We start from the raw sequence: 27,612 nt of genomic DNA, 5'->3' as shown, positions 1-27,612 counted from the left end.
AGCCTACAGTTCCAGCTCCATCCATCCACACCCCTAAGCAAGAATAAGGCTGACAGCCCGAGATCATGCAGCTTCATAAACACCTCAGCGATACCATGACCCGTGCTGACAGCATCCACTGTCACTCGGTCTTCATGTTTACATCTCTGACGTCACCGCGGCTTAGTCACTTTGACGTCACCCTTAACATACTACTAGCTCCTCCCATTGGCTCTGTGGCTCGGCGCCCGGGACGTCACGTGATCCGGTCCTGGAATGCAGCGAGCTGCTGACAGAGGGGAGGGGGGGCGTGGTGTGCTGGTCATTGACGTCACGCCCCGGGCCGCTTGGCGCATGCGCAGCGCGGAGCCGTCGGCGGCCGGTTACACTGGGGGGGGAACTGGAGTCCGGGGAAGCGGACGGGGGAGCCAGAGGAGAAGCTCAAGGTGAGAGGAAGGCTGAGTGTGGCGGCCTGTGTGAGCGTGTGCCCCGTCTGTGACCTGTGCTGTGTGTGTGAGGGGGTTATATAATGAAGGTGGAGGGACACTGAGGTGACTGTGTATGGGGTGTATTGTGTACAGTGCCAGAGGGCTGTGTACTGTCTACACACATAGGACTTCTGGGTGCTTCTGTCCTGGGATATTAGATTGTAAGCTCTTCTGGACAGGGCCCTCTTAACCCTATTGTATTGTAACTGTAGTGTCTCCCTTTTTTTATGTTGTAAAGCGCCGTGTAAACTGTTGGTGCCATATAAATCCTGTATAATTATAATTTACACCGCTCTGCTGGGTTTGGTGTCCCGGCTTTTTCTTACTACAGCTTGAGCCAGTGGCGGCTGGTGCTCAATATTTTGGGGGGCGGTAAACTAACGCCACCCCTAGTGGGAGGAGGACGGGAAGGCGGCAATCCCCCAATGGAAGGCGGCGATTCCCCGACAACCACCCCCCGTTGTAGCTGCTGACTTTTAATAAACAAACTACTGGAACTCCACTCTAAATTGTTACTAAACCCACAACATTAGAATCAGTGTGTGTATATGCAGTAGAGCTGTGCGATCTGGCTAAAATGACAATCGCAATTTTTATTTTTGCTTGGAGTAAAGATCGCGATTTTCTCGCAGTGTAAAATCATCCTATACATTATTCAAAAAAAATTGGGTTAACTTTACTGTTTTCGTTTTTTTTTTTTTTTTTAATTCATTGAAGTGTATTAGGGCTGAATTGAGTAATCGATTATGAAAGTAGTTGTCAACTATTTTCATAATCGATTATTTGGCCAGCCGATTAGTTGGGCTGCATACAGAATGCATTATTTGTTTATATAGGAAATACAGTGCAGCTCACATACAGCTCAGTACACCGTCCATACATGTCAGTAAGTGCCTGAGAACTTGTGAATGTGAGAGGAGCAATGCCTCGTGGGACATGTAGTCCTGGGCAGGAAGGGTGTGGGTCTAAAGGCAGAAGTTTTTTTTTTCCTTTCTATAGCGGCATGCTATACTATAATTTGCAGTTTGCTATTGGGGCATTCTAAAGGCAGGAGGAGCCAGAAGCATCTGTGGGTAACCCCAGAAGAGAATAATTGAGGCTTACTTTAACCACTTGCTTACTGGGCACTTAAACCCCCCTCCTATCCATATCAATTTTCAGCGCTGATGCACTTTAAATGACAATTGCGCGGTCATACAACACTGTACCCAAATTAAATTTTTATTATTTTCTTCCCCCAAATAGAGCTTTCTTTTGGTGGTATTTGATCACCTGTGCGATTTTACAAAAAAAAAACCAAAAAAAACCCCAGAATTTAAAAAAAATAAATCATTTTGTTTTAAATTTTTTATAAAGGGTAATTTTTGTCTGTCTTTGATGTATGCTGATGTGACGGCACTGATCGGTTACACTGATAGGCAGCACTTCTAGGTGGCACTGATTGGTACCACTTGTGGGCATCGATAGGTGGCACTTGTGGGCAGTGTTAGACTCTATAAATGAGGCATAATCACCTCTTTCGTTTCGGGACTGATGTCCCTTTAAGATAAGTCTTTTTCTCCACAGCGTGTCAGTGTTTGATCGTGTGATCATCTGTCATTGGCTGACAGCTGATCACATGGTAAGGGGCCGGGAATGGCCCCTTACTCGAATCGGTGATCACCCAAATCTTATTGACTTGGTGATCACAGTGCGCTCCGCGTGCGCCCTATAGGGAGAGTGCACAGGGGAGGCTGTTATTTTTTTTTAAATTGTGTTAGGAAAACTGCTGCGCAAATAGGGTGTTACATAAAATATTGCAAGAATTTTATTCCATTTTATTCTCTAGGCCTAGGGTCTCTGCTAAAAAATATATCTATCTATCTCTCATGTTTGGGTGTTCCGAGTAATTTTCTAGCAGAAAATGATTTTTACTTGTAAGCAAAAAATGTCAGAAAAGGTTTGGTCTTTAAATGGTTAAACTTCCTTCCTTTACACGCCAGAGTTCTTTCCTTTTGATAAAAGAACAAAAAGATACCTTGTTTCTACTTAAGCCCAGATCGAATCTGATGAGTTTAATAGTCACGAAAATTCCCATACGACAGAAAAAAATGTGAAGTGATGTCATGTGTTGTAATGCATTTTCGAAAGATAGCTGTACTGATTAAAAAAAAATCATACGCTAATTTTTTTTCATGCATGTCCGATAGAATAATGATGGATGAACTGTCATGATCGGCTCTCAAAAGCTCTGTAATAATGATCCGATTATCGTACGATTGTTTCGAAAGCGGTATTTTCCATACAATTTTGTGATTGTATGTGCGGTACGTTGGTGTGTTGTGATGAAACTTGGCAGGCTGCCTGGATTTTTTTTTTTTTTTCAGCTGTGAGAACTCTCTGCACTTAAAAATAATTGTGACATGCTATTTTGAGGATCGGGAAGGGAAAAAGATCTCAATTTCGATTCTTAACAGTTAATCGTGCAGCTCTAATATGCAGTAAAGCATGCCTGTTATACTTGCTGTGGAACGTAAGGGGTTAATCCTCTACATTGTGTAAAAAGGCTGTTTTGATCCTGTCTTCTCTGAGCCTCCCCTCTTCTCCATCTCCAGACAGTACAGAGCCCTAGGAGGCACTCTGCACATGTTCAGTTTGTTGTTGTATATTGCTAGAGAGTTTTTTTGTTGTTTTTTTTTGGGGGGGGGAGTGCATGTGATTAGCAAAGGGCCAATCAGCACTGTCCGGACAGAGGGTCAGGGGTCATGCAGCCTCATAGGACAGTCAGAGGAGAATAAAAATTCCTCCTACATCTTTAAAGTGTTACTAAACCCGCAACAGTAAAATCAGTCTGTATATGCAGTGAAGCATGCCTATTATACTCTCTGTGGAACCTAAGGGGTTAATCCTTTGCACTGTGTGTAAAGGTTGTTTGATCTTGTATGCACAGATCTTCTTGCATTGCCCCCAAAACATGTCCACATAAAACAGAGTTACTGGAATCGGGCTGCGCATGCGCAGCCTGGTCAGTATTGCTAGTGGTTTTTTTGTGTTTGGGAGTGTGCAAGTGATCAGCACTGTACAGAGAGGGTCAAGGGTCCTGCATCCTGATAGGCCAGCCAGTACAGTATGAAAACTCCTCCTACAAGCTTTAACCAGGCACTGATAGAAGATACAAGATTACTGCTGATGGGAAAAGTTATTTAGCATTTATATTTACTAAAATGATTGCATATTGCATGTTCTGCGGGACACCTGATATAGTGAATGCAGGGTTCTGGGCTTACTAACCTGTTAAGGCAGCGCATTTATTTTGAATGGGCTGCCAGTACTCCCAGCATGGCTAAGGGCTGGTCACACTAGGTGTCTTGGCACTGTGCGGTATAGCCTTGCCCAACACCATCCCTACTCAAAAATACTTCTTTTTTTTTTTTTTTGGTGCAGACCAATCTACATCACATCAAAAAAAAAGCACTCTGCGAATTGTCACTTTGTGACATTTAAAAAAAAGGTAAACAATGCAATGTGCTGTCTGCAGTGCCACCTCTGTCATCGCGTTCTAACACAGCTGCAGGTGTGAACTGGCCCTGAAACGGCACCCGGCCCTTTTTTTTTTTTAGGAGCGTGACTTCAATGATTAGTGTGTTGCTGTTTGCTGCAGTGCAGGTTTGTTCCTTTAATGTAAATGGCAGCACTGCGCACCCCCTTGTGTTCTCATAGCCAGACCCCCGTCCATAATGAGTAATCACTCAGCTGAACTATTTGGTGATGTTTTCTAATCTGCCAGGTGTCGGGGCTCATTCACACTAGAAGGAGGTGCGGGAAACCCTTGTTTGATGTGCTTTTCCTGCATAAGGGCTTAAAATGAAGGAAAACACCCCTCTTAAAAGCATAAACACATGGAAAGTTTTCAAAGTAAACAAAGTTCTGCTTCTCCTCCTTGGCATTATATGGCTATCACTTCCACCTTCCACCTTCCACTAACTTTCAGGAAAAGCTCAAATAATGAATTATTCTGATTTAGGGAATCCATTGATTTATTAGTCATGGTCTCTTTTGGTTTATAATTGTAACTGGGTTAAATTTAGAAACCCAAACAACTCCGTCATTAGAAATAATAAAAGGCAAGTTGGTCTAAAAATTCTTTAATTGTGGAGATTGTATTATAAACACTCAAACGGTGACGTACAAAGAGCTTATGGAGTATGCCCAGTCCGTCTGCTCTTCTACCGCTACCCCCACATTTGCTGGAAATTCCTGACTTTCAAAATGATAGCTGGGAGTTGCTGTGTAAAAAAAAAATTTAAAAATCACCCGTAATAGCTGCTGCTGTCAAAAAACAACTGTCTGACACAGGAGTGACTGATACATAAAGTTACTATATAGAGGAGTGATAGAGATACAAAGGAACATTGTTTATAACTGCTTGCTGATTGCCCTATAGCAGATTTACTGCTACAGGGCGGCTGCATTGTGCAAAATCGTGTGTGTGTTTGTGTGTGGATATATATAGTTATAGTATTCTGCACTTCCAGGTAGGGGGTGAGCCACTTCTACTGAGATGTGTTACAAAAGAAGCCAATCAGCAGGTGCCTGCCAATGGATGTCCACCGTCACCCACTGATTGCCAAGAAGAAACACAGGCCGGAGCTCTGCCTTATGTAAAAAAGGGAGGGCTCTGTCCTGATGGGGGAATTGATAGTTACACACAGTCTAGGCACATATTTAATCCTTTTATCACCCTAGCTGTTTAACCTCTTCCCAGCCAGTGTCATTAGTACAGTGATTACATATTTTTAGCACTGATCACTGTATTGGTGTCGCTGGTTCCCACAAAATGTCAGAATGTCTGCCTCAGCATTGCAGTTCCACTATAAGTCACTGATTGCCACCATTACTAGCAGTGGCAGCTAGTGCTCAAATTTCTTGGGGGTTCGGCGCTACCCCCAGCTCCAGCCCCCCCCCCCCCGGTCGATCACAGATTCGCTCGCCCATCACCTGCCAGCCCCCCACATTTGCCTTCATCCCTGCGTCTCTTTCCTTGAGTCCCAGTGGTCTCCTCCCTGCCAATCGGTAGTCCTGGAATCCAGCCAATGGGGTCTTCAGACCTGCTTCCTCATTGGGCGGGAGGAAAAACAGGAAGACATTAGTGAATGTTAATTTGCTAATGTCACACAACTGGGTGGGCTTGGGGCACAGTGCTCTGCGCCCTGAGCCCAACCTTTATTTTAATCCAATTAGAAACAAAACACGTTGAAACCCATGTGTCCGGCGTACTACATGTAGATTGGGTGGGTTGCGGCGACCATGCGTCACTGATTTACTAGTATTTAAAAAAAATAAAAATAGAATTTCAGTCTATAGCCTATAGGTTGTAGACGCTATAACTTTTGCACAAAACCAATCAATACACGCTTATTGGGATTTGTTTTTACCAAAAATATGTAGCAGAATACATATTGGCCAAAATTTATGAAGAAGTTCAATTTTATTTTTTGTTAATTGGTCATGTTTTATAGCAGAAAGTAAATAATATTAATGTTTTTTTTTTCAAAATTGTTGTTTTTTTTTTTGTTTGTTTATAGCGCCAAAAATGTGTGGTGGTGACGAACTCCACCAAAAGAGAGCTCTATTTGTGGGGAAAAAATGATATAAATTGTAGTTGGGTACACTGTTGCGTGGCCAAGCCAGTGCCATATAACAGAAAATGGCCTGGTCATTATGGCTCGGTTCACACTACAGCGATGCGAGAAGCCTGCGAATCCACTGCGGGTTCCCACATCACTTGTCTCCTGGCAACAGTTCACACTGCCCTATGCCAACTGCTGGGAGTGTCAATTAAAAGTTCTGCTGCGGACCAAAAAAGGGTCCTGTGCGAGTTTGTTCTGAACGTGATGTGAATACAGCCATGCTATCTGTATGGCTAAAATCGCATCGCACAGACGTCACATGTGATTTTCAGTGCGGTGCGAATAACAACCGATCTTGGACATTGTACCAGTGGAAATCGGCCCTTAGAGGGGTAAATCTTCCGGAGGTCAAGTGAATAAACGCTGTTTAGAGGCGTGATAGAGCTACAAAGTAACCTTTTTTTTTTTTATAAACCCTATCCAGTGGAACAATCAGGATACAATATAACATTGTTACATTTGTATCTATCCTGTTTTATTCTTGTGCAGATCAGAGATGAGCGTCCATATGATGTTGGTTAAAGCAGCCCCCAAAAAAGATACAATTATATAATTCCTATTGTACCCCATTATTTAAACTTGGTTTACCCTATCGGCCCTAATTACTTCTGGCATCTACAGCTCCCCTTTACCATTGTGTATTTTAGCTGTCTGCTTAGTTAGCTTTAACCATTTCATCTCTCACCCCTGTACCAGAGCAATTTTTGCATTTCTACTATGGGCCTGAAAGGGTGAAAATAGTGTTTTATGTTAACAACATGGCATTTGTTTGATACACGTCATTCATTCAGGGTTTACATCTACTTTTCCAACCTCAAATCCTCAGGTAAATAATATCTCTTAACATGCATGCAAGATGATCTGTACATTACTCATAACACACACACGTAAGTTATCACTCATGTACACACGCACATGTATGGAGATAAATCCTTGAACTGAGAAGTCTCCTGGTAAAGCAGATGCATCCAAAAACACACATACCGTACAGCATATTGTTTAATACATTTCCATGGGCAGAATTATGTTGCAGATGTGGCTCCCAGGTGCTGCAAATACAGGCGTAATTTATGATGTATGGTGATGTATGGCTATAGGCTCTACAGAATTCCCAGGTGCATGAGCCCCAATATTACATCCTTCTCTGGTGTTCGCATTATCATGTCTTTGACAAAGGAGCTAACGAGCAATGTTTGCTCATGTGACAAATTTGTGGATACAGCTGCCACCATTGATTTTTACAGAGGGATTTACGAGGTTAAATGTGTGTCGTTGTGATGCTGACTTCAAACAGACTGACTTTAAAGTGGTTGTAAACCCGAGCAAAAAAAAATGCAAGACCAAGGCATAAAGATCAAGATCAAAGCCCCCGCAGTGGTCCTCATTCACTGCTCCGGCCGGCAACATCTCTCCCGGAGTTACTTCCGGGTATCACAGGCTCCGGCACTGTGACTGGCCAGAGTCACGATGATGTCACTCCCACATGTGTGCGCCGCCAGTAACGGCACATACTAACTGAAGCAAGGGCACGTACGTACCCTTCAGTGCGCATGTGCGATGACGTCGGCACATGCAAATACAGGGGATATCTCCTAAACCGTTTAGGTCAGAGGTCATCAACCCTGTCCTCAGTACCAACTAACAGGCCAGGTTTTTTGTATTACCTTGGGAGATGCAGACTGGAATACTGCAATTACTGAGCAGCAAATGATATCACCTGTGATGTATTTCAGTTATCTTGCAAAGCTGGCCTGTTATGCAGGCCATACACGGTCGAATTTCGAACTAATTTTCTTTTCAAAATCAGAAAATTTGTTTTTTTTGTGATCCGATGATGCCACCATTGATTTTCGAAATTCGGCCGACCAAGCCTTCAATTTCACCTCATGTTGCTACAGAAAAGAATTTTCTTGGCTGGGAATCTTCTTTTCTCTCCGTACATTTTCTTTTCTTATTACGTTTCTTGCACGATTCTCCCATCATTGATTAGAAAATCGTTTGTTTTTCTAAAAATTTCCAACGTGTCCGATTCCTCAAATTTTATTTCCGCATGAAAATCGGCTGTTGCTGCAGCCCACTAATGGTGCGAAATTCATACAAAAATTCTTAGATACGATTTTCGAAAGAAAATTCTTTCGAAATTCGAACCGTGTATGGCCGGCATTAGTAGGCTCTGAGGACAGGGTTGATGACCACTGGTTTAGGTGATATCCAGGGTAGCTACAGGTAAGCCTTATTGTACAAAAAGTGTGTTGTAAGGGTTTACAACCACTTTAAGGCAGGCTATACATTATACATTTTCTTTCATTCAATCAGCAGGTTAATTGAAAAAAAAAGTGCAGATTCACCCATTCGAGGTGGGTGAGGGAATCCCTCTATCTTCACCCGGTCTTCCAGGTTTGTGGGCTTCCAGCTCTATAAATGGCGCACAAGCTCTGAGGGTACTGCACGGGTATCCCGTCCCTTCAGAGCGCATACATCGGTGATGTCACTGGCTGCTTCCTGTGTGAATATCTCCTAAATTGTGCGGGTTTAGGAGATATTCACTATACCTTACATGTAAGCTTTTTATAGGGCTTGCCTGTAGGTACAAGTTAAAAAGTGGACTTCCACTTTAAGTTCTTTGTTTTTGTTAAAGTGCCTTTTTTTTTTTTTTTTTTTTTTTACGGTTCTCTTCTGCTTTTTGAGTTACAGCATAAAATTACAGCAGCGTCTAGAAATGTTTCTATTGTTATGAAATGGGAAGTTTTGAGTAAGGTCCCTTTCACACGAATGAACCGTCTGTTTTTCTTCCATCCATCAACTGAGGACAAATGTATTCCTATGGGCAAACGGATGACTATCTGTTACCATCCGTTCAGTGTTTTTTTTTTTTTTATGTACCGTATATACTCGAGTATAAGCCGAGATTTTCAGCCTCTTTTTTGAGGCTGAAAGTGCCCCCCTCGGCTTATACTCGAGTCATCGCCGTCTGTCTGCCCGAACAGCGTGTCGAGCAGACAGACAGCGGCCATTCTAACTTTCAAAAGCCGCGCCTCCCTGTCTGTGATAGGCGGAACACAATTTCCCAGCAGTCTGTGTTCCGCCTATCACGGACATCCGCTCATCCTCATACTACGGACGAGGATAAGAGGATGTCCGTGATAGGCGGAACACAGACTGCTGGGAAATTGTGTTCCGCCTATCACAGACAGGGAGGCGCGGCATTTGAACAGGGGAATGGGCGCCGACGAAGAGCGGTGATCCTGGGACGGGACCGGACGGAGGCTCGGCTCGGGACGGGACGGGACCGGACGGAGGCTCGGCTCGGGACGGGACGGGACCGGACGGAGGCTCGGCTCGGGACGGGACGGGACCGGACGGAGGCTCGGCTCGGGACGGGACGGGACCGGACGGAGGCTCGGCTCGGGACGGGACGGGACCGGACGGAGTCTCGGGACGGGACCGGACCGGACGGAGTCTCGGGACCGGACCGGACGGAGTCTCGGGACCGGACCGGACGGAGTCTCGGGACGGGACGGGACGGAGTCTCGGGACGGGACGGGACGGAGTCTCGGGACGGGACGGGACGGAGTCTCGGGACGGGACGGGACGGAGTCTCGGGACGGGACGGAGTCTCGGGACGGGACGGGACGGGACGGGACGGAGGCTCGGGACCGGACGGAGGCTCGGGACACAGGTAGGCTGGACACACAAGGCCACACACACACACACACACACACACACACACACACACGGATGGACACACACACACACAGGGATGGATGGATGGACACACACACAGGGATGGATGGATGGATGGATGGACACACACACACACAGGGATGGATGGATGGATGGACACACACACACACAGGGATGGATGGATGGATGGACACACACACACACAGGGATGGATGGACACACACACACACAGGGATGGATGGATGGATGGACACACACACACAGGGATGGACAGGCATATCTCACCCTCGGCTTATACACGAGTCAATAGGTTTCCCAGTTTTTTGGGGGTAAATTGGGGGCCTCGGCTTATACTCGGGTCGGCCTATACTCGAGTATATACGGTACAAGGCTACGTCAAGATCCGTGAAAAAAACTGATATTAACTGACTTTAACGGACAATGTCCATCAACGTCCGATCAGTTAAGATCCGTTTGGAAGAAATTATTATTATTATTATTATTATTATTTTAATCTGGAAACTCAACCTATGACCCGGGCAGTAGTTGGACAATAGGAAGTACATTGAACGTACATCCCCAAGAACCATGGCCAGAGACGTCTCCCAGGAAAAGCTGTTAGTCACAATCTGTTTTTCTTGCGCTCCTTTCTCTACATATAGGCAAATATGACAAACAATGTCATACTGTCCCAAAAAATGTTGTAATCCATCGTACAACGCAGATAGCATGCACAAGGACGAAGGAAGGACACAGCAAGGACAAGTCACTCACTGAAAACTGCAATGCAACATGGGAGGAGCAATGGTTTCTGGGTAATGACATCCACAGAAACTGCTGTAAATGGATCGAAGCGGATGCAAACTGGTAAATTAACAGCTGTAAATGGATGTTAACGGAAGATGGATTAAAACAGAGATGAACAGAAGATAGATGAAGGAATGGATAAGAACTGATACATTTTTAACATGGCTAAACTGATGGTGCCTGTGGGAATGAGGCCTAAGCGGAAAGTTTGTGGTTACTTATGTTACTGAAAGCTGTTTCTGTTTCAGTAAGTTTGTATCAACATTTAGGTGAGCAACAGATGTCAGATGGGCGATTCTGCTGCTAGAGACAAATAGCCAGCAACAGGATCAGCAGAAAGCTACTTGTATATCCCTGTAAAATCGCTCCTTCTGTAACCTGATGCAGTGGTAGGGTGCTCTGCCTTTGGTGAGAATCCGGCTAAATCTCAAACTCTAGCGGTAGGAGTGACATCTTCCGTGCCTCAGCTACAGAGGCTACAATTTCCTGGGGACAAACGGGCAGCTTATTGGTGATCTTGTCACTAGTGATTTTGACAAATTAGCCAGTGGCAGAGTCACCCATCTGACATTATTCCTTTGTGCCCCCTAACCTGACCTAAGCCACCCTCCCCTTCCACAGATGCATGCTTATCTCAATCACATGGCCACAGTTCTCCTATGTTTACATCCAGAGCTGCAAGTCTTGACTGTCCTGGCCACACCTGCACATTACAGCCCCATAGACTTTTAGGGTGATGTCCTGAGGTGGTAGATGATCGGAGAAGGTTCCAAAGAAGTCTACTTGGCTGGAATGCTGAGGCAGGGCTAGGACAGTGAAGACTTAAAGGAGTTGTAAACCCTCATAGTTTTTTACCTTAATGCATTCTATGCATTAGGGTGAAAAACCTTCTGCTCTGCAGCTGCCCTCCAAAGCCACCCCTTTTCTTACCTGAGCCTGATTGTTCCAGCAGCAGCCTTTGGCTCCTGCTTCTCCGAGGGGGCACCCGATGGAGGGGAGGAGCCAAGGGCGCTGCCAGGGGTCCCCAGAAAAGGAGGATCTGGGCTGCTCTGTGCAAAACCCTTGCTCAGAGGAGGCAAGTATAACATGTTTGTAAAGCTTTGTTTAAAAAACAAAAAAACAATCACTTTAAAGTGCTGGATGTAAACAAATGGTGGAACCAAGGTCATTGGATTAAGGTAAGTGTGCACCTGTAGAAGGGAAGTTGGGAAAGGTAAGGGCAGTAAAGCTAAAAGCCATTGCTGCAAAGAAGCAATATCGTATCAAATGCCTTTAACATATCCAGGGTGGCGATAGTTCTGGTAACTTTGTTGGCATGTGGGGTATGGATATTGGCAAATAATCTGCATATATTGATGTCCGTGGATCTACCGGGCATGAAGCCCGTTTGATCAGAGTCAACAAGGGATTTTATAACTTTAGTGGCCATTAATTTAGTAAGTATCTTTAGATCGCAAATAAGGAGTGCGATTGACCTGTAGGAGGCACGCAATTTAGGGTGCTTATTGGGCTTGGGGATAAGAAAAATATGGGCTTCTTTCATGGAGGGAGGTAGAGAACCCATTTGTAAACAGGTTTTGTACAGCTTTGGCAGTCTAAGGGCAAGCAATTCAGTGTGGGCTCTATAGTATTCCAGGGGCAGTCCATCTGGCCCTGGGGCTTTACTTGCCGGGAAAAACTGTGTGGCAAGTGTAATTTCCTCTGGGGTCATTTCTGAGATTAGGAGGTTGCTTTCAGTGTCAGAAAGCCATCTCAATGCCAGGGTGTCCAGCATAGAAATCATGGTGCAGGGTCAAACTTTTCTGTCAATGAGGAAATGTACAGTGTGGTATAGAATTTGGTGAATTCAGTTTTTCAATTCAGGATATCCTCCTGCGTGGTGGCCAATGCGCCACCAGTCGTAAGGATTTCAGAAATAACCGCAAGGCGTCTATCCTGCTGTGCTAATAGCACCAGTAATCTGCTATTTTTGTCCCCATGTTCAAAGTACTCCTGTCTGCTAGATTGTATGCCAATCCTAATGGTTTCAGAGACGTGAAGATACAATTCTCTCCTAAGGGAGGAGAGATGTTCAAAGTTCGGGACTGTAGCCGAGGCTGAGTATTGGCTCAAGGCCTCATCAACCCTATGCTGAAGTTCAGAGTCTGTATTCCCAAGCTCCGCCTTCATCACTGCCACAGCCGAAATATACTGTCCCCTACCTACCGTGAGCCTTGAAAGAATCCCAAGACAGCATTATGTGCCCAAAATTCCTGTAGCTGAGGGGAAACTCTGTCGTGGACTGACTCATTATTGATCCAGTGGGGTTGTAACCTCCAAAGGGCTCTGTTACGCGCCCTGCTAGTCCTAATGGTCAATTTGAGCGGGCTATGGTCAGAGAGGCTAGAGGGAAGGTAGCAGCATGCCTCTTGAATGTCATTCAGAAGGGCTGCATTGGCAAAAGCCAAGTCAATACGGGAGGAGGTTTTAAAGGTAGTTGAGAAGCAGAAGTATGTTCTATCCTGGGGATGCAATCCTCTCCATGTCTCGGTGAATTCAGTGGCTTGATCCCAGGTACCCAATTCTGGGCTAAAGTTGGATTGAGGGGAGGTCCTATCCAGGTCACGTGATAATGTGGCATTAAAGTCCCCCATGAACAAAATGTGAGCTGGGCAATGTGGAGCCAGCCTCTCATACGAGTGCAAGACCTACATCTGACTAGGAGGAGGCAGATATACATTGACAATAATATACTGTGTTGTAGATGGTTAACACTAACATATTTCCCCTGGGGATCTAAATGAACATCTTGAATTACATATGGTATACATTTGCTTATCAGAATAGACACCCCACAGGAGTATGAAGAGTAAGTCGCATGGAGCGCTCTCTGCACCCATGGCTTCTTAAGAGCCAGGACCCTGCTTCCATCAGGTGCATCTCCTGCAACAACACTATGTGAGGTTTATGCATTTTTAAATATTGGAACAGGAATGATCTTTTATATTTGGAGTTGAGCCCCCTAACATTCCATGACAGAATGGTCAGAGATTCAGTATCTGATTTAGCCATCATGGAATGCCAGGTGGGAACAGGAGTAGGATGAAACCAGCGAGCCATTGCATGTGAAAATGCCAGTTTTTAGTACAGTCATTTGAGTCTTGAGCTGATGGAACGTTTGAGCAGCAGAATATATATGTGAGGTTTTAAAACAGAAAAACTCCTCTCCCCAAAAAACATAACACCCTACCCATACACCAAACAATCCATGCTCAGTGGCCTTAAAAAAAGGCCAAAAAATCGATGTAGGGCTTATTACCATAACAGACAAACAAATGAAACCTTCACGTCACTGGGAAGTCCTGCACACAGGGCCGTGGTAGATGAAGCACTCCTCGGGGAAGTCTTGACGTAATCCCTAAACTTTAGTAGCAAACAAAAATCGCCTACGTGAGGCTCAAAGTTCCAGGGTATATCCCTGACAGTGTCCAGCCTGTAACAGCAGGCGAGGGGACGTGTATCCCATCACATCCAGAGGGAGACCGGATAATCCATAGATGCCCGACGTGGGCACAGTATCATCTGGAAGGTACTATGGTTTGTCTTGCTGTAGCTCTGATTAGCTTGGATTAGGTAAGATCAGGAGAGTGCATCACCCCAAAAAGGGGGAGTGAGCTGCACCAGACACCAGCCATGGAAGGGACCTGCAGTGAGGCTTCGGGAGCAACATGAGGCAGCAAAATAGGCCAGCCTACTCCCCAATTTGGGGGCATGCCTAGAGGTCATCCGGGCATTCCCGCTAGGTGGTCACAGGGATGAGGGAGGATGTTGGACAGTTGGAAAAAGACCCCTCTGCAGGAGAGCTGCATCCATAATATGCTGAAATGACCAAGCAGTCATGAAACGTGAAGACAAACCTTGGAACAAAAACAGCCAGGATTGTAAAGTGGAGAGTAAGCACTAAGATTACTGCAAAGATAGTAGCCAGGTGTCAGCCTCATCAGGGGATTTGAAAAACCTCACTGTCATGTTGAACTCGCAGGCGACTTGGGTACAGCATAGAATATTTGATATCCTGTTCCTGGGGTCATCTTTTGACATCAGTGAAAGTTTTGCGACATCTTTGTAAGTCCGCTGAGAAGTCAGGGTAATGATGTACCACTGTAAGCTTGAAAGGGAGGGTGGGATGTTTGCGGGCTTCTTGGAGGATGCGATCACGGCCTCTGTAATTGAGGAATCTCACTAGCAAGGGCCTTGGTGGAGGACTCCGCCAACTCAGCTGGGTGGTTCCCCTCCGGAAGATTTAGGAACCTGACATTATTGCTCCAAAGGCGGTTTTCCCGCATCATCAGGTTTAGCCACCAGGGATTGGACGGTGCACTGCAATGTGAGTAGGGCATCATAATCGCGGGCTATTGATCCGTGACTCAGAAAGTCTGTCCCTGATTTTGTCCAAATCTGTTCTGATGAGGTTACATTCTTCAGCCAGGTGATCAATGTAGACCAGTAAGGGGGTTCTACTCTGTTCTATGGCCTCGAGGATAACAGTAGTGTCACTTGCTTATGGTGCTGCCTGAGGAGGTGGAGAGGCCGACGGGGTTGCTGCCTCTTCCATGTCTAATAGCGCTTTAAATTGATCCAGTATGATACTGGGACACTGGGCGGGCTGTGCAGGTGCCTTTTTGGTCGCTGATTTTCTTTTTGAGGGCATGAGCAGGCATTCCGGGATTATCAGGCTAAACTGCAGTATGGTGGGTTTGCCCCTTTAAGAGCTTGGGGCTTGCAGAGGAGAATTTCATGCAGGGGTTGCTGGTGCAGTGCTGTGCTCCCCGAGGCCTAATGTAGTCAGGTGACAGCCCCCAAATGCTGCACTCTCTCTGCTCCCTCCAGGGATGGCATCACTGGGATGGATGTGTGTGCAGCGGCTGCTCTTCCCAAGGATCGCTGCACCTGGCGAGGAGGATTGAGCAGGCCCTGTAGGCCTCAAGATGGCGGCATGCCACGAGTGCATGTAGCCAGCTGTGTGGGACCTTACTGCAGCCCCTGATGCAGTGCACCTGATCGGCCTCCTCCGGGGATACTGCCACAGGAGTGGGAACGTGGGGCGACCGCTCGGTCCACGGATCGCGGCACCTGAGTGCGGAGGCCCTGTAAGCCTCAAGATGGCGGTCGGCCTTGGATGTGTGGAGCCAGCCATGGGCCATATAACCGCACAATCAGCCGGCCAGGCTCCAAAATTTAGGCTGGGGAGGAGGCAGAGGGTGTCTGGGGACAGGCAGGGAAACTGTGTAGGCTCACCGATACCCTCTGTACGGAGGATGGCAACGGATTTTGTGCAGGATCAGCGGCGCTTTGTATCAGCACATCCTCTGCTCACATCCAGACACCTGGGGCGGGGGGGGGGGGGGGATTCTTGACATCTGATGTAATGGGGGTGGGGTGCTCTGAACATCGTCTTACGGATGCAACTGGCCCTTTGAGGGCAACCATAATGCTGATGCGTTCCGTGATAAAATTGAGTTTTTGAACCAGAAAACCAGAGACAGTGAAAATTGTGTTAACTCCTTTTATATTCTTGTATATCAATGTGTGTGTGTGTGTGTGTGTAATATATAAACGCACACACACAATCTAAGGGTATATCAATATACCCTTAAATTGGTGCTCGACATAGAGGTGACCCCTTAGATTGGTGCTCGGCAGGGGAGCGTTGAGTAGGTTTTGTATAAGGAACTGGGTCACTTTAACACTTTTTTGCTTTGGAAGCAAAGGTAATGTGCAGGGAGATAATGCCCTAAAATATTTAGTTTGTTCTCCCCTCCTCGCTGTGACATAAGTTGCACAGAGCCAAACAGGAGAAGCATACATAATGGCCACTGGCTCAAATTTGCTGTTAAATGGCACAGATATTTTGGTGAACAGCAGTGTTGTTGTTCTATGTTTGCGAAGTCACTATATGTTACTTTAGGTTCTTGGTCAGTACATGACACAATCACTTTTTTCTTTTTCTGTAGAGTTTTTGTTAAAATGTGCAATTCTGTTTCCTTCCTACTGCACAGAAATAAAGGGAATTGATGAACGTTTCTTAAAGTGGTTGTAAACCCTTACATATACCCAGTGAAAGGACTATTCTCAGGTGATTCACAGAAATGAAACAAATCCTCCTACATAAGTTGTATCTGCAGTCTTCTCTTCTCTACATATGTACTAGTGCTGATTTTATAAGCCTGTCTGAGGGTCAGAAAAAGGGCAGTGGGCTGAAGTTAGATTCTGCAGAGCTCAGTGAAGTGAGCTGATTGGAAGAAAAGGGCAAGTTCAGATTGCTGACTTCAGAGCCAAAAAAAAAAGTCTAGTGGTGTTACTTGGAGTTTAAGACTTGGTCAGTAAACCATGAGTAAGCATACAGGCAATGAAGTGAGGACTCCTGACTTGTGAGATTGTTCCAGATCAGTGACACATGATTGACGCCATTGGATCACCTTGACAGCTACTTAACCATAGCCTGCATAATACCTCAGCATAGATGTATGAATAACCAATAACCTTCCCTTTTTGTTTTGTTTTTAGCATTACAAAATGTTTGAGGTTTTCCTTCCTGACGGTAACCTGCCTTCTAGTGAAAGTATGCTGTTTCTGGCTTTCTGTAGGAACATCAACATGTGTAGGCATCACCTAGTAACCCTGGTTTGGCTTGGTACTTTGTTACTGCTCACTAAGTACACTATGTGGAATTTTGGCTGCATCTCAGGCATTCCTCTTCAGCAGAATATTATTTCCAGCAGATCAGTGTGTGTAATGGGGGTGGGAAAGAGCAGCTGTGTGTATAATCTGGGTGGGACGAATGTTTGTAAAAAATGGAAGTACAGTATAGTTAGACTGCAGTGTAGAAGATCTAGATGTACCCCTACCTGATTGCTTGTATATGAATGTGTAGCTTGTGTGCACTCTGTATTCCAAACAAACTAATCTTTATAAGATTGAACCTTGTTATTTTTGCAGTTGTGACTTTACTAATCCTTTCCCTAATCTGCTTTCTCTGTAGATGTGTTGCATTGAACCTTGTATTTCAAGAGCCCTGCCAACTGCCTCTATATAGCCCGGGACTCATCTTTATTTTTTCCTATTTTAGGTAAAGTATATTGTGTGTACAATAACAAATCTTTTGAGACATGACTTCATTGAGTCGCTAAAATGTATAGTGTATACTGTATACAAAAGGTGGTGGTTGGTCTATAGACCAGGTTGTAAATGGTTGTTGCTGTCTGCTTTTGTCAAATACTGCAGCATGTACAATGGAGACACTCCTACAACAGGCTTTCTAACCTGGTGGAGCTCTTTAACTTTTCATTCTCTGGGGACCCCTGCTAATAATTACTATATCTGTGGCTACATTAGCTTGGTGGTCACTGGAAAGCATGTTCACTTCATTGTTGTCAGTAGAAGGCATTCCCCTTAATGATAGCTAAAAAGGTCACTGGTGTCAGTGGGAACTTATCTGAGACAGAAGTACAGTGGTGTGAAAAAGTGTTTGCCCCCTTCCTCATTTCCTGTTCCTTTGCATGTTTGTCACACTTAAGTGTTTCGGAACATCAAACCAATTTAAACAATAGTCAAGGACAACACAAGTAAACACAAAATGCAATTTGTAAATGAAGGTGTTTATTATTAAAGGTGAAAAAAAATCCAAACCATCATGGCCCTGTGTGAAAAAGTGATTGCCCCCCTTGTTAAAACATACTATAACTGTGGTTGTCCACACCTGAGTTCAATTTCTCTAGCCACACCCAGGCCTGATTATTGCCACACCTGTTCACAATCAAGGCATCACTTAAATAGGAGCTGCTTGACACAGTAAGGTCCACCAGAAGATCCTTAAAAGCTACACATCATGCCGAGACCCAAAGAAATTCAGGAACAATTGAGAAAGAAAGTAATTGAGATCTATCAGTCTGGAAAGGGTTATAAAGCCATTTCCAAAGCTTTGGGAATCCAGCGAACCACAGTGAGAGCCATTATCCACAAATGGCGAAGACATGGAACAGTGGTGAACCTTCCCAGGAGTGGCCGGCCGCCCAAAATTACCCCAAGAGCGCAGCGAAGACTCATCCAAGAGGTCACAAAAGACCCCACAACAACGTCCAAGGAACTGCAGGCCTCACTTGCCTCAGTTAAGGTCAGCGTTCATGCCTCCACCATCAGGAAAAGACTGGGCAAAAATGGCCTGCATGGCAGAGTTCCAAGGAGAAAACCACTGCTGAGCAAAAAGAACATCAAAGCTCGTCTCAATTTCTCCACAACACATCTTGATGATCCCCAAGACTTTTGGGACAACATTCTGTGGGCCGATGAGACAAAAGTGGAACTCTTTGGAAGGTGTGTGTCCAAGTATATCTGTCGTAGAAGGAACACTGCATTTCATAAAAAGAACATTATACCAACAGTAAAATATGGTGGTGGTAGTGTGATGGTCTGGGGCTGTTTTGCTGCTTCAGGACCTGGAAGACTTGCCGTGATAAAAGGAACTATGAATTCTGCTGTCTACCATTAGATCCTGAAGGAGAATGTCCGACCATCTGTTCGTGTACTCAAGCTGAAACGAACTTGGGTTCTGCAGCAGGACAATGATCCTAAACACACCAGCAAGTCCACCACCGAATGGCTGAAGAAAAACAAAATGAAGACTTTGGAGTGGCCTAGCCAAAGTCCTGACCTGAATCCTATTGAGATGTTGTGGTATGACCTTAAAAAGGCCGTTCATGCTCGAAAACCCTCTAATGTAACTGAATTAGGACAATTCTGCAAAGATGAGTGGACCAAAATTCCTCCAGGACGCTGTAAAAGCCTCATTGCACGTTATCACAAACGCTTGGTTGCAGTTGTTGCTGCTAAGGGTGGCCCAACCAGTTATTAGGTTTAGGGGGCAATCACTTTTTCACACAGGGCCATGATGGTTTGGATTTTTTTTCACCTTTAATAATAAACACCTTCATTTACAAATTGCATTTTGTGTTTACTTGTGTTGTCCTTGACTATTGTTTAAATTGGTTTGATGTTCCGAAACACTTAAGTGTGACAAACATGCAAAGGAACAGGAAACGAGGAAGGGGGCAAACACTTTTTCACACCACTGTAGCTCAAGGGACCCCTTGCAAACTTTGGAGGAACCCCTAGGGTTCCATGGAACTCTGGTTGATAAAGGATTCTGTAGAATAATTATAAAATTCCTGTTTGACAATTTTAAGATGTGTAACTTGTTTTTCAAAGGAACAGTCAGGGTTTAAGGAGACACAAACTGTGACTGGAAGATGACTTCTGTGTTAAAGTATGACTAATAGCAAAACGTAACTTTGTTGTTTTTGTTATGGAGAGGTATTAGAACATCTGTCATGTTTTTATTGCGGTCTCTGTCCCAGTTAGAGAGATTCAACCTCTTTATTTGTCCTGTTTACTGATATTTGTTATTTATTATACAGGTTGCCAATTTACGCACCGCTTTACATATAAATTGCACATTTAGTCTCTGCCCTCCAAGAAGCTTACAATCTAAGGTTCCTAACTCGCATTTAGCCTATGTTCACACTGCTGCGGGATTGAAATCGTGTGACTTTAGCTGAAATTGCATGATTTCATGCCCGCATGTCAGTCCGACTTCGGGGGCGATTTCACAGAAATCTGTGCGGGTTCCTGAACAGATGTCTATTGAAATTGCACCTGAAGTTGCCAAAAGTAGTACAGAAACTACTTTTGGGAATCGGAGAGGTGCCGCAAAGTCAGTTCCGCACAGATTTGACATGTCAAATCGCATGCCAAATCGCTCCAATATGAACCTAGGCCTATACATACCTACTAGGACCAATTTAGACAGGAACCAATTAACCCACCTATGGGTCTATGGCGTGTGGGAGAAAACCTAAGTACTTAGAGGAAACCCGTACAGGCACAGGGAGGACATGCTTTAGGCAGGTAGTGCTGTGGTTGGGATTAGAGCCGGCTGCCCTAGTGCTGGTAAGTAGCAGTGCTAGCCACTTAGTCACTTTGCCTACCTAAGTGTGAATTTTGTATTGTCAACAGAACAGGAATAGAGATGAAATCTTCCAATAGAGACATTAGTTCTGGTGACTGCCTGGAAATCCTGCCCTTTGGAGGAATTTCCTCTAACTTCCTGTTTTGGGACAAGAAATGAAAGTAAATCTCCCCAATGGGACACGGCAAAGAAAGAAACAGACAGGGGTTGTAACCCTCTCTTACTATATCCAAAATTAAATAAAAAAACATTTTGTCTTTAATTCTTTAAAGGTTTAGCTCCAAACTTTTCTGTAAAAAAAAAAAGTTTAGCTCCAAACAACAAAAGAACTTGTGTGAGATTCCAGCAGCCTGCATGTGACCGCTTTCATGCATGTTGATCCACTGCTATGTAAAATGGCAGTAAAACAGAGCACAGTAACCAGTTCTTACTTACAGTAGGAGACTAGCTATAATTTAGTACAGGGTTAACTTTATTTGTTCTGTGACCAATCCCTCCAGTACATTGTATCGTCAGTATAGCTTTCATGGTTTCCTGGTTTGTGGTTTTCCCTCGCCACCATGCTGGGAGGGAATAGAACTTCAAACATTGATGGATTTTTGACAGTTACACTTATATAAATATCAAATAAGTAGCTTTGCTTTTATGGAAGGGAAGTTGGTTTTTCTAATCTTGCATTATGTTTATAATGCGCCGTCAGTTTAGTAAAGAGAAGTGCTTAATGATGTGGTGTTTGTATTTTTATAGCCTTTAGTATTGCATTGGATATAGTATTATATTAGTATTGTGGTGCTTTTAGACATTTCAGAATATGACCTGAACTTGCCTGGCTGTCAGTTGTGTACTCCCCGCTCCTTGGACACTCACATATTCTACTAGGACAACCTGAAAATCCTGCTAAATAGTAAAGCACAGCTGTCATTCGCTCAGCTCATTCCTTAGGCATCTGGTGGCTGATGCATGGCCAGCTATAGATCTGCAGGGCAATGTTTGTTCACAAGTAACAATGTATTAATGGCTCTCTGTAAAAGAAAATTAATTTTTTTTAATATATATATATATATATATATATATATATATATATATATATATATATATTATAATATATTCCTGTAAGTGTAGCTGTATCTACATAAACATTGCCCTGCAGATTCCTAGCTGACCATTATGCATCAGCCACAAGATGCCTCCGGAATGAATGAATGAATGACAGCTGTGTTTTATTATTTGGCAAGAGCCTTAGGTTGTCCAAGTAAAAAAATTTCTAGGAAAGAGGTGTACTCAACTGACAGCCAGGCACTTGCTCATCTTCCCTAGGCACATACATGTCATAGTATAAAAAGGCGGTTCCATGCCTAAAACGCTGCAATACTAATAAAAACACATAATATGTAATGCAGTAAAGGTACTGCAAGTTATAAAAAGAAAAGCTCCATTAACTTAATTGCCACACTTCTCTCCTACATGTAAAAATCATAATTTCTTTTTGCTAGAAATTCACTCAGAGCCCCAATTATGTATATATATAATTTTTTTTTCTACTTTTTGCTGTGAAATCTGATAAACAACCATTTGTTTGTGTTCATATTCACACAGCATACCAAAAAGATTTATACATAGGGCAGCAAGCTATTGTGAACAATTTCAAAGTATGGGAAAAAGTGAGGGAAAGTGTATTAGCAGATATTGTACCACCCAAATCTGAGTGCTTTTAAGGATAAGTTCACCTTGTCACAAAAAAATGAAAAGGTGAACATAGTGTTTGATCAGATCCTGGTCCCTTTAAAGCAGATATAACAGCACAGTGCTTGTGCTGTGTAATCTGCCCCTCTCTAAACTGTAAAAAAAAAACCTGAACCTGCCACTTCCTGCATTTCCCTCTCTGCGCTGACCATGAAGAGTGGTCAGTGTACGTCCCTCCCTGCTGCCTGTCATCTCCATGTCTTTGTCTCTGCACCCACCCCTCCCTCCCCCCAAAAACCCACCGGTATTACTACAAATAAAAGTTTACAAAATGTCACTGCCAGCCCCTCTAATATAGTTAGGCATAGCACACTGTAGAAGTATTTTATAAGAACGAGTGTTGTAAATACAGTTTTAACACGATCTTCAGGCTGGTCACCTGACTTGAGGCTGGTCTCCATGGCTGCTGCCAGAGGGGCTGAGCGGCCATGTGATCTCCCAAGCTGACATCAGGGAAATCTCGGCTTCTCCTACAGAAGTCATACATCGGATGTATACAGTGGCCACGAGTCATGTGACCGGCTTGAAGATCGCCCTAAATAGATATTTACAACCCTTGTTTTTATAAAAGACTTCTAGCAGGGGTGCCCAACATTTTGAGGAGCGAGGGCCACTTTAGCGACTTAGTAACAGGTCGCGGGCCACAATGAGCATAAAGGACGGATGGCAGGTCTGTGTCCACTCTGCATATGTAGACACGGATGCAGCCCGCACTACCCCAAGGGCCCTCCGATCCGCCCAGACAGAAGGGGACAGATTTTTTTTTTGGAGATAGGCGGGTGTAAATGGACACAAGTCCGTTTTACATCTGCCGCTCTATAGAGGTGAATGGAGAGTTCATTTGAGTCCACTTAAAAAACGGACAGGTGGACCCGATCGGACTGATCGTGTGAAAGGGTCCTAAGGCTGCTTTCACACTGATGCACTTCAGTTTACCTGCACCTTAACTGACCTCAATCTTCACTTCTTCCTCGGGATTCCTGCAGCTGGCTGCTGCTGTCCCCCAGGCAGTTATGGCTAGTGGTTGCTGCTGGCTGTCCTCCAGGGCTGGTACTGCTGGGGGGTACTGGTACTGTTGAACAGTATTGCTGGTGGGTACTGCTGGTGATTTCTGGTACTGCTGCCTGGTACTGATACTGGTTTGCTGGCTGGTACTGATACTGGTCTTGCTGGCTGATACTGATGGCTGTTGTCCCATGCCTGAGCATCAGTATGACAGAAGCATGAGGCTGCAGTAGAGAGCAGAGCCGATGCTTCCTGTCACAGGCGGAGTACATTTGGTATCACTCCACCTGTGAAGGAGCCAACGTTCTACAGGAAGCATTGGCTCTGCTTCCTCTAGCGGATGGCTCCGTTCTTCGCGCTGATGCTAGGAGATGGTGGGTTGGGAACTCACGATTTGGGCTTGCCGACCTGCCCTCTCAGAGCAAGACGTGGCGGGCCACATCAGAGGGTGCCAGTGGTTGGGCACCCCTGACTTATAGAGTGTGCTATGCCAGGTTCTAAAAGAGGGGCTGGCAGTGATTTGCACATGTGGGTTAACAAACCCTTTAAACACAAACACCCTCCTCACTTGACTGGTCCCTGCTGCACTTAGCTGCTGTAAATGCCATCTCCAGACACCCACACCAGCCAGTATAATGGACCACACCATTAAAATGTCACCATGCAGCCCCGGAGGCTGCTTACAATGGCCATCAATCATTGGTTAGCATGGCCACATGACTGTCCTGACCAATGACAACCTTTTCTTACTCCTGAGATGCCATCCTGGAAAAAAGGCCTGGGAAGCCAATAAATCAGTCCTTTATTTTTCCTTTCAACCAGAAGGCTGAATGGAGAAAACGTTACCCAATTCCAACATCCACACACAGTGTGAATGGGGGAATCCTCCTTGCTGAGCCTTTGTATACTAAAGGCGGGGAGACTTCCCCACCATCAGAATACACTGGTCAGTGTTGCTGGCTGTAGCTGGCAACACTGATCGATTGTGAAAAACCTGTCAGGGTGTTTGTACAGAAGTCGATCGATTTCCTGCTGAGCAGCTGCTTACCTTTTTTATTTGCTTAAGTTATCTTATGTGAATGGAAATGTATGAAAAAGTAAATGTTCTCCCAGTTTGGCTGCAAAAGTGTAAAAACAATTTAAACCCTCAAAAATGCACTCCACCCTTCCTGTCAGTGCCTGCTTTTATTTCATCAGCTCAGGCTTTATCACACCTACTTTGATGAAACAGACACATTCATAGCAGCAACTTGGTGCTGTAGAGAATCAACACGGCTCATCAGACGTGCGTTGTTTGGTGATCTGCATTAAATAGCCTAACCTGGCTACATGTTACATACAGATCTGGACTCTGGTGAGAATAGCTCATAAAGCTAGTGGCCCCACATTTACAGTGATGTAGAGTCTCCCCCACAAATATCATGGTGCAAGAGTCTCTGATGGACTCCGCTTCTATTGACAACTCACAAAGCATTGAGGCAGCTGTCAAATAGGAAACTGAAGGGTCTGATTCTTGGCTTCTGAAGTTACACATGTAGTTATGTTTTGACTAGTGACATTAGATAATACTGGGGAGACACGGTACAGAAACACTTTAAGTAGACCAACCTTTAAAATGAAACGACACATAATATTGTTCAATAGGGCATATGTCACTATGACTAAATCACTTTTTTTTATGATTTGGAACACCTTTTTCTTTTGCTGCCAAATGTCCAGTTGGGGACATTTTCCTCCCTTTTTTTTTTCTCTTTCTTATTTCTGTGACACCGGTACAAGAAAGGAGGGGTGTGGTATTCACTAGGAAAGGAACAGCAATAAAAAACTGTTGCTTCTAACCCTTCCCCTCTCTACTACAAATGTGTTTTTCTTCGCATTGTTAATATTAGTTGTTCTGAGCTTCATTATGTCACAAGGGTGCATTCACACACTCCCGCAGGGATACCTGCGATAAACTGTAAGAGGCAGTCTCATTGAAAGTAGTAGGAGGCTGCCGACTCTTTTAGCTAATTGTTGTCACTTGCATGTAATCTCTCATGCAGCGGTCACATGCAAGTGATTGGCCCTGGAAGCAGGTAAGTCGGTGTATGATCACTGCATGGGTGATTACATGCAAGTTACCCCGATTAGTTGCAAGAGGTGACAGCATCCTATTGCTTTCAATGGGGCTGCCTCTCACAACTAATTTCAGGAACTCCCCCTGCGGTTCTAACATTGGACGCAGGGTGTATTTGCAGGTGTAAATGCTTCCGAAAAGTTCATGTTGGGTAAAAAAAATAAAATAGTCCATAGCAATGCTGCTGCTGGATTTCAATTGAGTTGGTCTGAATGGGTCTTAGGCCGGCCATTCCTGGAGCAAATTTCTTTCCTGCAACAATGGGTTGCAGGAAAGAAATTTGTTTGATTCCCCCATCAACCCAGACAGTGTTGCTGTGGGAAACCCTCCTGCCGGATCATTGTCTTCTCCCGGCGTGGAGGGGATCCTCCCCGTTAGAACACAGTGATTATTGCTAGAGATAATCGCAGGTAAAACCCAGCTTGCTGATTTGTACCCAAGTTGATCAATCAACTTGGTACATTTGGCCTGCCATACAGTTAGAATCTGGGCCGGTTCTTCAGGAATTTAAACTGTGTGGCCTGCCTAAGCCATGCAGAAGAAGCTTTGTGTTTTTATCACTGAATACAAGGCTTGGCCCAAACAAATAGTAAAGCTGGAATTCCACATCTCTCACTTCCAGGTGCATTTTGGGTATTGGACACCATCGGAGAGCTATTGTTTTCACTCAATAAGCCTTATCTTTACAGCAGTCAGTATGAAAAACAAAACATCCCTTTTTAATGAGCAAATATGGCTGTTCTATGTACAAATGTTTAATTACATTACCAACTTTACATAAAAAAACACAAGAATATTTACACACACTGTCCCTTTTTCACATATACATCTTAAAGACATTCAAAAGACAATAGATCCTGTTTAAACTTTCCTTCCTTGTTCAACAAAGACTATGGACTTTGTTCTCAATGGAGAAGTAACCTCACAGTACAGTCATAGTGTACATTGATGAAAAACACTTTATGGTTTTATGCAGATCTGTTTTTATTCCTCAGTCTGCCATATGACATAATGCATAGTGGTTGTAAACCCTCCCCCACAACTTTGTCCCATGTAAATCAGCATAAAAAACCCCTAATGGACACTGCTTGTAGATATCTCCTTACTTGTTTAGTATTGTAATCCTTTTTGTTCTTTAGAATGATGTCACTGAGCATGCCCAGATCTCCCCTAATTTACGGCACACTCTCTATGTGCTTGTCTATCTGTTATCAGGACTTCCTATGGCACACCACTGATATTCCAGGAGGCTGCAGAATCATTCAGAGCTTCCTCCTGCATGCTATGTGACCATGCAGTGTAAACCTGGCCATTACTGCAGTCTTATCAGTTAAAGCAGGGTTGCCATAGAAACGTTGGATTGAGAAGGAGGCTTAGTTAACAGTATAGGAAGTGCTCAATGTAAGGGTGGAAATACACTCCACTGTGGATTCAGAAAACAATACTTAAGATGGCGCTGCCTAACCCCTGGAAACACGTTTCTTTAAACAGTAATATGCGATTTGGGCTGGATTACAGTGGCTATAGTTTGATAATTACTTATTATAATGGACTAAATGAAGAGAAGCATCAGAGTGGAAGAGTTTACTTCCTCTTTAAGCCGGGTACATACTACACTGGTTGGAGCCGCTGTACTAACCATGCAAGGTTAGTCCAGCGCTCTCCCCCACTGAGCTGTTGTGTTTTGACAGGGAAACGGCCTCCCTGCCAGAACACTCCGATCAGCGCTCTCAGCCAATGGCAGTAGGTCGGCTGCTGGTTTTCTAGCATGCATGTCCGACAAATTGACGTACACACGGGCAGAATGTCGGATTTTTTTTGTTTTTGTTTTTTTGAACCGGCAAATGTCTCCTGACATTCTGCTTGTGTGTATGGGGGGCTTTACTGTCCTGTATAGTACCCCCACCCAACAGACGTTCTAACATTTCCCCATTATTTAAAACAAAATCTTAAAAGAAACAAAATGGCAGGATATAGACTTAAGCAGGGAGATGTGATGAGATTAAGTCAAATGCAGAGCTCCCTAATTTAGAAATCTCTATATTTAATAAGAAAATACTGTATGAAAGAATACACTTTAAAATGTGGAGCTTACATAACTTATGCTGAGTCATACTG

The 27,612-nt window shown here is 44.4% G+C and overlaps 1 protein-coding gene across 2 annotated transcripts in view; it reads left to right on the top strand.

The window, feature by feature from the left end:
• Positions 1–296: 296 nt before the first annotated feature.
• Positions 297–27,612, top strand: part of SEC14L1 (SEC14 like lipid binding 1) — a 97,293-nt gene continuing 69,977 nt past the window's right edge. Inside the window, exons 1-2 of one of the 2 annotated variants that reach the window (XM_077459272.1) lie at positions 297–425; positions 17,649–17,735. The gene's annotated coding sequence lies outside the window, so the exon portion shown is untranslated. The remainder of the gene's footprint in view (positions 426–17,648; positions 17,736–27,612) is intronic. The other variant, XM_077459273.1, reaches the window with a different exon arrangement.

The sequence above is a fragment of the Lithobates pipiens genome, unplaced genomic scaffold, assembly GCF_037356315.1.
Source record: "Lithobates pipiens isolate NorthernLeopardFrog02 unplaced genomic scaffold, aLitPip1_a1.2 Scaffold_28, whole genome shotgun sequence".
Lineage (NCBI taxonomy): Eukaryota > Metazoa > Chordata > Amphibia > Anura > Ranidae > Lithobates > Lithobates pipiens.
The sequence above is the reverse complement of the archived record's forward strand: the minus strand, read 5'-3'. Positions and strand labels throughout refer to the sequence as shown.